This window comes from Octopus sinensis, linkage group LG7 (genome assembly GCF_006345805.1).
Source record: "Octopus sinensis linkage group LG7, ASM634580v1, whole genome shotgun sequence".
Taxonomy (NCBI): domain Eukaryota; kingdom Metazoa; phylum Mollusca; class Cephalopoda; order Octopoda; family Octopodidae; genus Octopus; species Octopus sinensis.
This window is the reverse complement of record NC_043003.1, coordinates 77282753-77295033: the sequence shown is the minus strand read 5'-3', so window position 1 is coordinate 77295033 and position 12281 is coordinate 77282753. Positions and strand designations below refer to the sequence as shown.

The window sequence follows — 12281 nt, the reverse complement described above, 5'->3', positions numbered from 1 at the left end:
TAACCTTTTCTGGTTTGTGAGAATGCTGTGGTTGATGACCTGTTTGGATCAAATTAGCTTACAAGGCAATAGTAGACATACAGACATTTCCAAATGACTGAAGAATTACTAGGATTTGGAAGGGATACCGGGTGATGATGCTTAATGCAAAGCAATGGATCAGCTTTGGGAAACTCAAATTGCTTTAAGGACTAAGGTTCTTGATTTAACCTAAAAGCCACAAGTTAGAAGAGCTTACGAATATGTGAGAAATGTCACAAATCAATCCCAAATTTTCAAATTTTGTCTCCATGTTGCATATCAAGATGAAGCCAGCTAGAAATTGGTAAGTACTCTCAAGTACATAAACCGCAGCGGGAGTTGAGCACATCATACGTAGCAAGTAAAAGAACTGAAGCACATGTCACAACATAGTGTTTCCACTGCTTCAGACTTCATTAATTTGCTTCTCTGTTCTTGTAGAGAGTCAAGATGGCGGAATGGACTGGTTTGAAGGGTCAGAGGTTGGTACATTGTGTGAGTGGCCAATGCACTTAGCCTTACAGTAATCCAGTACGTTGAAATGTAAAAGAGAAACTAGCTTTCACAAAGGACCAGTGAACTTTTGATAGAGAAATTACACCTATCAGAGAGCAGGTAATTTGACAGTGAAATATTTGGGTCACGGATCTCATGGTAGAATCGTTGATAGATTACAAACAGATGATCTTTATGTGTTATTAACTGGATCTCCAAATGTTTCGGCTAAAGTCCATTACCAATATATTTGTATGTCATATATTATTTATATTGTGGTCATTACACTACTACTACTACTACTACTACTACTATCACTACCACCAAACCACCACCACCACCATCACTACTACTACTACTACTACTACCACCACACAGGACTTAAAGTAATATGACTAAACACAGTAGTACTACACTACTGATGTTGCTCAGAACACAACAACTGTCAAGATTAATTATTTTAGTCATTATGCTGTGTTGACATATTGACAGTGAAATGAATATGTGATCTCGGTTTTATAATAATAAAAAAACCCAATAAAGAACGAATGTATGACGGCAAAAAATGGAAAGTGTAACAGAAAGCACTAGAGAGATCCGAGGCAAAGAAATGGGATACTAGGCTCCAGAGGGATTCGAACCCACGACCTCCAGTTTACTAGACTGGCGCTCTAACCAACTGAGCTATGGAGCCACAACAAAAGTGCCTTGGGATAAATTCGTTATATTAGTGAATATTGACGTGGCTATAAGAATTAGTCTCGTCAGACAGAAGAAACGAATTGTACAAGTTGCATCAACACTACCATCAGAAACAACAACAACAACAACAACAACAACAGCAACAGCAATAACAACTGAAGCTATATTATTCACTGCAATTCAAGAACAAAAACCACCACCTCCACTACCGGCATTTGCATAATAACCACCAAGACGACACATTAATACCTATTTCTTTACTACCCACAAGGGGCTAAACATAGAGGGGACAAACAAGGACAAACATAGGTATTAAGTCGATTACATCGACCCCAGTGCGTAACTGGTGCTTAATTTATCGACCCCGAAAGGATGAAAGGCAAAGTCGACCTCGGCGGAATTTGAACTCAGAACGTAACGGCAGACGAAATACCGCAAGGCATTTCGCCCGGCGTGCTAACGCTTCTCCCAGCTCGCCACATTAATACCATCACCACTTCCATTACCGCCGCCGCCACCACCGCCGCCGCCGCCTCCACCACCGCCACCACCGCCGCCGCCACCACCACCACGAAGTCGACCAAGGAGCTGTTAGACAGTCAACTGAAATAGTAGCCACATTTCCTCAAATTACATTTTACGGTTTTAAATATGAAGGACAATATTGTTTGTAGATATACAAAAAGACGAAATGTTCACGGTGGAACAATTTTTGCTTAAAGGTCTATTTAATAACTGATTTGGAGCTGGAAAACACGATTACTACCGCAACTATTAGCACCATCACTACCACGATTAACATCACCTTTACTATTATGTCCGTCAGCTGCAGCAGCAGCAGCAGCAGCAGCGCCACCACCACCACCACCACCAGCAGTTCATTGAGAAATGAAGGATCATACCTAATACATAAACACGCATGCGCGCTGATACAAACACAACGCTTGTACGGATAGGGATACATACACCATTAAGACAAAACGGAATAAGTAGAACAGGAGACGCGTGGGATAAAAAGTGGCTGAAGAAGTCACAGGAGGTAGGACGAAAGAACTTTGACAAAGAAACATAATAATAATAATAATAATAAAGTTGAAGTGAGGACCAAATATGTAGTGCGTGTGTTTAATTGGTATGAAATTCGTAAAATATGACCAGCCCATGTATAACAATATCTATCTATCTATCTATCTATCTATCTATCTATCTATCTATCTATACAGAGAGTTGCTTATTTGTAAAAAAAAAAATAACATGTGTCTTCATTGACCGAGGTTACCGTGGTCTTTTCCGTAGGATTTTCTTTCCACGGATAAACCTCACCTGTCCTCTCCTTTATAATTTATATTGACATTTCTGTGATAACGATCCCTATTGATCGATTTTTTTCTTTTTCCTTTTATTTTTATCGCCCCCCCTTTTTTTTTTTGCTTTCCTCTTTCTTTCCTTTTACGATCCCATTTGATCGAAAACCAAACCCCCTTTTTTTTTATCCCCTAAAAGAAACGCTCTACCTTGTAATTTGTCCCGTCTGCGTGCAGCCCTGTGCGGCTAATAAAGAAACATATCTATCTATCTATCTATCTATCTATCTATCTATCTATCTATCTATCTATCTTTTTTTCTCCTCCCTCAAAAGAAAAGCTCTACTTTGTAATTTGTCCCCTCTGTATTCAGCCCTGTGTGGCTAATAAAGAAACATATCTATCTATCTATCTATCTATCTATCTATCTATCTATCTATCTATCTATCTATCTATCTATCTGTCTGTCTGTCTGTCTGTCTGTCTGTCTATCTATCTATCTATCTATCTATCTATCTATCTATCTATCTATCTATCTATCTATCTCTCTTTCTATCTCTGGCTCGTATCAGTTTACGCACCGCCCTTAACAGGTCGGGCGGATTTCTTTCAACGTCTAGAAGTTTTCTTGGGAACGTCTCGTCCTTTACTCTTAGTGGGGGATTGGAATGCTACCTTGGACACGCATGTAGACTACGTGGGTAGAGATAGGAATAGACGGGGATGCAAATGCCTCAGAGACCTGCTCAGACGCTTTCAACTGTCTGACAGGTTTCGACTAGACCACCCGAATGCGCCAACGTGGACATGGAGCAACCGCATCGGGTCGTCGAGATCGTATCTAGATAGGATACTGTGTAGGACAGTAGATAGAGATAGCATAGGATGTCCACAATTCCACATAGTCAGCTACACGGATCACAAACTTGTGACATGTACGCTAGACTTAGGTAAGACACTTAGGCAGGGTCCCGGATACTGGAAACTAAACGCGTCTTTCCCATCGAGACAAGTTTTCAGAGACCGGATTAGCACACTAGTAAAGAGGGCTTTGACGGGAGCCATCATCAACAACAAATGGTGGTTTGCCCTCAAGAGAGCAGTAAAAGCAGAAGCGACTAGGTACAGCAAAGCACTAGCCATAGATAGAAATAGAGTAGAGGGTGAGCTAGTTAAGAAGCTAGAAGAGGCAATTAGAAGCGGCATCGCATCCGACGTTTTGGCGGCGAGGTTGGCCCTCGACCAACACTTCAACGCCAAACACGAAGGATGTGCTGTCAGAGCTAGGATGCGTGCTCTAGGAACGAAGGTGTTGGAGCCGCGAGAGAGGCCCGGGTGGCAGAGGCGCAACAGGGCAACAAAGCCACCATTCGGTCACTGGTAGATGAACAGGGGCGCGAATTGCTCGAGCCAAGTAAAATGTGTGAGGCCTTTCAGCAGCATTTTGCCCGACTGTTCGGAACGAGTGGAGGGCAAGAACGTAGGGTGGACTTCAGTGCCTACCTACATAGCCTACCACGACTCTCGACAAGAAAGGCAGGGTGCTGCGAAGGTGCCATCACGGCGGCGGAAGTGCGGGAAGCGATGGCAGAATGCTCGAGGGACAAATCACCGGGTTTGGATGGTCTACCCTACGAGCTTTACAATTGTATGCTAGACTTGTTTGGAGATCTCTTGGCGGCGGTGTACTGCAACTGGCAGCAAAACGGGAGCATTCCCGGTTTTGTGAGCCGAGGAGCCGTAACACTGCTGAAGAAAGATCTAAACAAGGGAAATGTAATAGATAACTTTAGGCCCATCACTCTGCTTAATGCAGACTTGAAAATTTTGGCCAAGGTGCTAGCCAAGAGGTTGGCGCTTGTCATCGAGAAACTGGTCGACAAGGCGCAAACATGCGCCGTGCCAGGCCGGACCATCCATGACAACCTCCATCTGATGCGCTACATCATAGACAGGGTAGTTAACGAACCTGGCATGGGTGGGGCCCTGATCAACTTGGATCAATCAAAGCCTTGATAGGGTAGACCATCGATACTTGGAGGCAGTCCTGAGAGCGGCTGGTTTCGGTCCCGTCTTCCGCGGCTGGATAGCTGCCTTGTACAGAGGCATCCGTTCGGTAATTCGCGTAAATGGACATCTATCGAGACCCTTCGACATTGCACGTTCGGTCCGTCAGGGATGCCCCCTCTCGGCGCTTCTATACGTATTGACTCTTGAGCCACTACTGCGGAAGCTGGCGACTCTAAGGGGCATCCCGCGAGAATTGGGATGCGGGACGAGCGTGTCTGCATACGCGGACGACGTCACCGTCATAGTGTCTAGCCACGAGCACATCGAGCTGGTCGGCGAGACACTGAAAAACTACGAAGCGGTGACAGGAGCGAAAATCAACCGGGAAAAGTCAGTGGGCTTGCGACTAGGCACCTGGCGAAGCAAGCCCATGCCGTCCACCAGCGCCTCCGTCGTGGGACGCTGGACCGACGGCCCGGTTGAGTTGCTCGGGGTCTGGTTTGGTCCGGACCTCCAAGTGGAGAAGAACTGGAACGAGATAACGAGTAGGGTGGTCACTCTCGCCCGGCAATGGGCCGAGAGGAAACTGTCCCTAAAAGGTCGAGCGGAGGTGGCGAAACGTACAATCGCGTCCGTCATCTACTACCGCCTGACCGTCGTACCTTGTCCCGACCCTACCATCACCAAACTACAACGCATCCTCTTTCGCTTCTTGTGGAAAGGATGCGTCCCGATGGTCAGGCGATCCATTTGCTGTCAACACCCGTTAAAAGGAGGGCTGGGCATGCCGTGGTTGATGATGCGCAGACACGCGCTGAGACTGCGACATCTCTGGCTCTATGTAGACGACGGTGAACAGGTGTGGTCGCCGTTTGTGAGGCACGCTTTCCCGCAGCTCGTCTCCATGACCGAACTGCAGTCGTGGATCAAAAAGAGGCCGAGGAAGGGCGAATGGCACCGCGAGTGTCGCGTTGCTCTCAAGCAACTCTGCCGTCCTGGGTCGACCTTAAGTGACTTCAACACAACCAAAGCATTCTATAGGGGTTTAGTGGAGGGGAGGTACGACGACGAGCTCGGGGCGAACCTGGACGTCGACGAGGAGTACCTGACCCGCCTGTTCGGGACGACTTTCGGGCCAGGGCCCATGGACAACTTCCAGAGATCCCTGGCCTGGCAGTGCTACCGAGAAGCGCTACCCGTTCGGGATAAGCTCTACAGACACGGCTCGAGAAACACGGGGCCGACCTGCCCGAGATGCGGTCAGAGCGACGAAACCGTTCTGCACGCACTCGTTCAGTGTCCAACAATTTCCGACCTGTGGGCTTATGTCGAACAACTGCTGTCACGTGTGGGACGAGTCGGTTTATCAGCTGAGTCTATCGTCAATATTGTCACGCCTCCTTCCTTCAAACGGGAAGGAAGAGCTATTTTCATCATCCTTGTGGCTATGGCGAAGGAATGTATCTGGTGGACGCGTCTGAAAGGATTGGAGACAAACACTTTCCTCTCTGGTCAATCTCTCATCAACTTCTTCAAGTACCATTTGAAAAGGAAAGTGAGAGTAGAGAGGCAAGTTTTGTCTAGCGAATGTTTTAAAAAAAGATGGGTGAATGTAGCAAGAATGGCACGTATGAATGACGAAGCCACCTTGAGCATAGTCCTATGAACCCAGAAATCGAAAACAGAGAGTTGCTTATTTGCAAAAAAAAAAAAAAAAAAAAAGAAATATAAAATGTGACTTCATTGACCGAGGTTACCGTGGTCTTTTCCGCAGGCTTTTCTTTCCACGGGTAAACCTCACCTGTCCTCCCCTTTACACTTCATATTGACATTTCTGTGATAACGATCCCTATTGATCATTTTTTTTCCTCTCCCCCCCCCCCTTTTTTTTTTTTAACCCCCCTTATTTTTGTCCTCTTTCTCTCCTTTTACGATCCCTTTTGATCGAACCTCCCCCTTCCTATTTTTTTTTTTTTTTAAATTTTTTTTTTTAATACCTTCAAAAGAAAAGCTCTACCTTGTAATTTGTTCTATCTGTGTGCAGCCCTGTGTGGCTAATAAAGAAACATATCTATCTGTGTGTGTGTGTGCATTAAAATTTAGCGCATTTCCAAGCCTTTTTATTTCATCTCTCCGGTTTTCACATCCGGATGTTTCGCTGGGTCAAAGGTGGAACTACATAAGTAGGATATAAGCTAACGATTCATACCAGCTTACGACTAACTTCTATTCTTTTAAACATATATATTATGCATGTTTACACATACACGCAGACGCATACACATTCACAAACACATGCACACATATGCATATACGTTTACACACACACACACACACATACACAAAATTATATCTTTACTTGTTTCAGTCATTTGACTGCGGCCATGCTGGAGCACCGCATTTAGTCGAGCAAATCGACCCCAGGACTTATTCTTTCGAAGCCTAGTATTTTTTCTGTCGGTCTCTTTTGCCGAACCGCTAAGTTACAGGGACGTAAACACACCAGCATCGGCTGTCAAGCGATGTTGGGGGGACAAACACAGATACACACATACATAGATATATATATAATATATACATATTTACGACGGGCTTCTTTCAGTTTCTTTAGTTGAAGACACTTGCCCAAGGTGCCACGCAGTGGGAATGAACCCGGAACCATGTGGTTGGCAAGCAAGCTACTTACCACAGCCACTCCTGCGCCTAAATGGTGTGTATATATATATATATATATATATATATATAGTATATATATATATATTATATATATATATATATTATATATAATAATATATATACTCTTTTACTCTTTTATTTGTTTCAGTCATTTGACTGCGTCCATGCTGGAGCACCGCCTTTAGTCGAGCAACTCGACCCCGGACTTATTCTTTGTAAGCCCAGTACTTATTCTATCGGTCTCTTTTTGCCGAACCGCTAAGTGACGGGGACATAAGCACACCAGCATCAGTTGTCAAGCAATGCTAGGGGGACTAACACAGACACACAAACACACACATACATATATATATACATACATACGACGGGCTTCTTTCAGTTTCCGTCTAGCAAATCCACTCACAATGCTTTGGTCGGCCCGAGGCTATAGTAGAAGACACTTGCCCAAGGTGCCACGCAGTGGGACTGAACCCGGAACCATGTGGTTGGTAAGCAAGCTACTTACCATACAGCCACTCCTGCGCCTAAATGTGTGTGTGTGTGTGTGTGTGTGTGTGTATATATATATGTGTGTGTGTGTGTGTGTGTGTGTTTGTGTATACCCGCACGCACACACATTTATGAAATTTATTAAAAGACAGTTTAATTTCAAAAAAATACAAAAAATATGTAGAAACATGGATAAATTGTATTCGTTGGAAGTTGGCAACAATTCAGAAAATCATTTCAGAAAGGCATTTCAAAAATCTATATTTCTTCATTAATTCTTATATTTAAACGTGGACAGTGTTTTGGTTCAGTAGACGAACATAATCCAATATTTTCTTTTTCTTCATCAATATTTCATCACACTGGCTTAAGGTGTAGCACAAACTGCGAACACGTTTATTGTTATCGAAATGTATCTTTAATTCTTCAATTCCAACACATATATTAACCATGTCTAGATCAACTTTACCTCGCAGCTTGCCAGTGTCGATAATATATAGAGCATGTCAAGCACTGAGATTGAAGGGATCGACTACTCCCTCTCCTCAAAATTTCAGAAAACAAAAATCGTTTTGCAGGTATTTCCCTCCGGCATTTTCATTCTGGGTTCAGATCCTACTGAGGTCAACTTTGCCTTTTATCCTTTCAGGATCGATAAAATAGAATACAAGTCAAATATCGGGTTGGTGTAATCGACTAACTTCCTTCACCAATTTTCAGGCCTTGTGTTAGGTGAGCTGGCAGTATCATTAGCGCGTCGGAAACTGCTGAGCAGCATTTCTCGAGCTTCGAAAATTTTGGTATCACTAATAACCACCACATCTAAAATCACATATTGAGAATACACCCTGACAATTTCTATTATTGGGGTGGCCTTGTTAGTTCGAGAGAAATACTATAAGTATGATACTATTGCCAGCTGAGCTTGTCCGATGCGTGCACTCGTCTAGAGCCCAAGCGTTGCCGACTCAAGGGGTTTATGTCGAATAACTGCTGCCACGCGTAGGACGGCTCTCTGCAATCAGCTGAGTCCATTGTGAAGATCACTTCGCTACCTTCATATAGTCGGGAAGGTCAGGCAGTTGTTATCTGTCTGGTAGCCACGATGAAAGTTGTGCAGTGGACAAGCCTGAAAGGGCCGAAAACAGACACTTACACACACTTTCTTCCATAGACAAGCCTTCATCTATTATATCATGTTTTACTTAGAAAGAAAACTGACGGTGGAGAGGTAACTGTTGCCTTCCAGCAAATTCGTTGAAAGGTGGATGAAAGAGGCGAGCAAGGCTCGAGTGAATGAGTCCATTCTAAAAATGCACTTTTAGGCTGGAGTGGGGACGAGTAGGGAGGGCGCTCATTTAAATGGTCGAGGCGACCATATTTTCATGGGAATTCCATGGATAGTTCTTGAAAGTCTCCATTTCTATATCTTTATTTTTTACCTTTTACTTGTTTCAGTCATTAGACTGCGACCATGCTGGGGCACTGCCTTCAAGAATTTTTTGCCGAATGAATCGACCCCAGTACTTATATCTTTTTTGAAGTCTGGTGCTTATTCTATGTTTTTTTTTGCCGAACCAATAAATTACGGGGACATAAACACACCAACACCGGTTGCCAGTAGAGGTCGAGGACAAACACACACACACACGACAGGCTTATTTCAATTTCCGTCTACCAAATTCATTCACAAGGCTTCGATCAGCCTAAGGCTATAATAGAGGACACTTGCCCAAGGTGTCACGTATCGAGATTGAACCCGGAGCCGCGTTGCTGGGAAGTAAGCTTCTTACTACACAGCCATGCCTGCGCCTCCTGTGGAGGAATTTTCATTGTTTAAAGTTTCATTGTTACTTCAGTTTTCTATTCACGCTTCGAATCATTCTGTAATAAATGTTTTGCACCAACTTATTTCACATCTTTTGTGTAGGCCCGTGTGTCCAAAACAGAAACTACTACTACTACTACTACTACTACTCCACCACCACCGCCGCCACCACCACCATCACCACCAATACCAACAACACTTCTATACAGACGTCGGATGGTGGAATTGATTAAGTACAGGTCAAAATGTCGTACGGTGTTTACTTTTGTCACTTTACTTCTTAAGTTCAAATTCAGCCAAGGTCAAACTTTGCCTTTCATCCTTCTCAGGTCGATAAAATGAAATACCAGCGAAGTAATAATGGCATCGGTCCAGCTGACAATATCTTGTTTCCCCACCAACCTATGTCTGTGTGCCTATGTTAGAAATTATTATTAGCGCAATCTAGTCGTTGCATTCTGGCTCATAGTATTGTCTTCAATCAGATTCTTTCCGGCGGCCATTCTTTCAATTGCAGTTATGCCTCCTAAGAAAAGACTCAAATGAAAACATTTATTTTTATTCTTTGTCGAAGATAAAGAAGACACTGCCAATTATTTTTGCTACAAACTCCTTATCTCTTAGAAATTATTTTAATCTTTATTCGACACTTCTGAGCAATAATTATGACAAAAGTTTCATTATAAATTCTGGTTTATTAATATAGAACATTCTAAATTAATCCATTTTTTTTTGTAAACGGCTAAAACCATTTTCATTTTCTTAAGATAAAAATTTTTAGTATTGTAACTTTAGCAAGACGGTACCATATTTTGTTTGATTTGTTTGCTATTTTTGTCGTCTTTGTCGTTGTCGTCGTCACCACGACCACCACGACGACCACCACCGTCGCCGCCACCGTCGCCGCCGCCGTCGCTGCCGTCGTCGTCATCATCATTATCATGACGATCATTAACATCCTCTGGTAATTATCATTCCCATCGTCACCATCGTGTCGCTTATCATTTTTATCATCACCACTATAATCCTCCTCCCCCTCATCACCATTATCACCATTATCATCATTATCATCATCACTGTTGTTATGTTCCTCGCAGACACAAAAGTCATTTGTGCTATCATTAACACTATCATCATTAGCCTCATCGCCATCAGCATCAACCTCATCATTATTTATTTATTATCTTCATTTGACCACCACCACCACCAAAACCACCACCACCACCACCACCACCACCATCACCATAATAATATTAATAATAATAATAATAATGATATAATAATAATAATAATAATAATAATAATAATAATGATAACCATTTCTTCTATAGGAACGAAGACTGAAATTTTTGGAGAAGGGGCTAGTTGTTTATATCGACACTAGTGCTTAACTGGTACTTATTTTATCAAACTCGTAAGGATGAAAGGCAAAGTCGACCTTGGCGGAATTTGAAATCAGAACGCAAAGACAGACAACATGTCGTGAAGTATTTTGTCTGACGTGCTAACGGTTCTGCTAGCCTGCACAAGGCCTGACATTTTTGGAGAGGAGGCTAGTCGATTAGATCGACCCCAGTACGCAAACTGGTACTTAGTTTATCCACCCGGAAAGGATAAAAGGCAAAGTCGACCTCGGCGGAATTTGAACTTAGAACGTAGCTGCAAATTCACTGGGAGGTATTACTTCCTCCCCACCTTCACTTCCCTTTCCGAGTGGAAGATAACCAAGCTGATGAGAACTTGACCAAAGAGGAAGGCGCCTTTCATCAGTCCTTTCAGTCTCTTCACCACCTAACCCTTCGCCATGGTCTCAGTTTCGCCCTGAAACTCTGAAATTTTTCACTTAAAAATATAGAATTAAAATTGGACGAAAAAAAAAAAAGCAGAAAACTTGCTAACAGGCTCCAGGGGGATTCGAACCCTCGACCTCCAGTTTACTAGACTGGCGCTCTAACCAACTGAGCTACGGAGCCGCCTACCAGTGTTTTCTTTAATCATACGATATAAATCTAAAAATAAACTTGTACACTTGACACCATGCCCGCGATTAATAGGATTTATTGTTCACAAAACGATTAGATCAGTTTGGCAGGGGACACACTCTCTCTCTGCTCACCGAGATAACGTCACGGTTTCAGAATTCGCTCTAAATAAATATAATAGCTTTTTACAGCTGGCAGCCTTGATAAATTCATGAACGGCATACTATCCACAATTGTTTTCTTTCTCCCAAAATATACGACACAGATTGTGTGGATAAGCAGTTCACTTTGCAGTCGCATGGTCTTGGATTCGACGGTACTATTTAAGAAGAGTGGTCCCGGTGTCCGCTACTCGCGCACTCGCGCATCCGCGCTAGCTAGTCGTGACTAGTCGATCCTTACTTTGTGTTTTATTTACTTTGTTTAAAAAAATGATTTACTTTGTGTTTTTGTGTTTTATTTACTTTGTTTTAAAAAATTATTTACTTTGTGTAAAAAAAATATTTATTTTGTGTTTTATCTACTTTGCTAGGTAGTCATTGTAGGATCGACTAGTCACAACTAGCTAGTGCGAATGAGCGCACCGGGACCACTCTTAAATAGTATCGGATTCGACCTTATCTGTTTCTTTATTACCCACAAGGGGCTAAACATAGAGGGGACAAACAAGGATAGACAAACGGATTGAGTCGATTATATCGACCCCAGTGCGTAACTGGTACTTAATTTATCGACCTCGAAAGGATGAAAGGCAAAGTCGACCTCGGCAGAATT

At 43.1% G+C, this 12281-nt stretch overlaps 2 non-coding genes across 2 annotated transcripts; both read right to left on the bottom strand.

The window, feature by feature from the left end:
• Positions 1–1136: 1136 nt before the first annotated feature.
• Trnat-agu lies at positions 1137–1210 on the bottom strand. The gene has a single exon. It is a non-coding gene; the product is annotated as a tRNA-Thr (tRNA).
• Positions 1211–11424: 10214 nt separating this feature from the next.
• Trnat-agu lies at positions 11425–11498 on the bottom strand. The gene has a single exon. It is a non-coding gene; the product is annotated as a tRNA-Thr (tRNA).
• Positions 11499–12281: the final 783 nt, after the last annotated feature.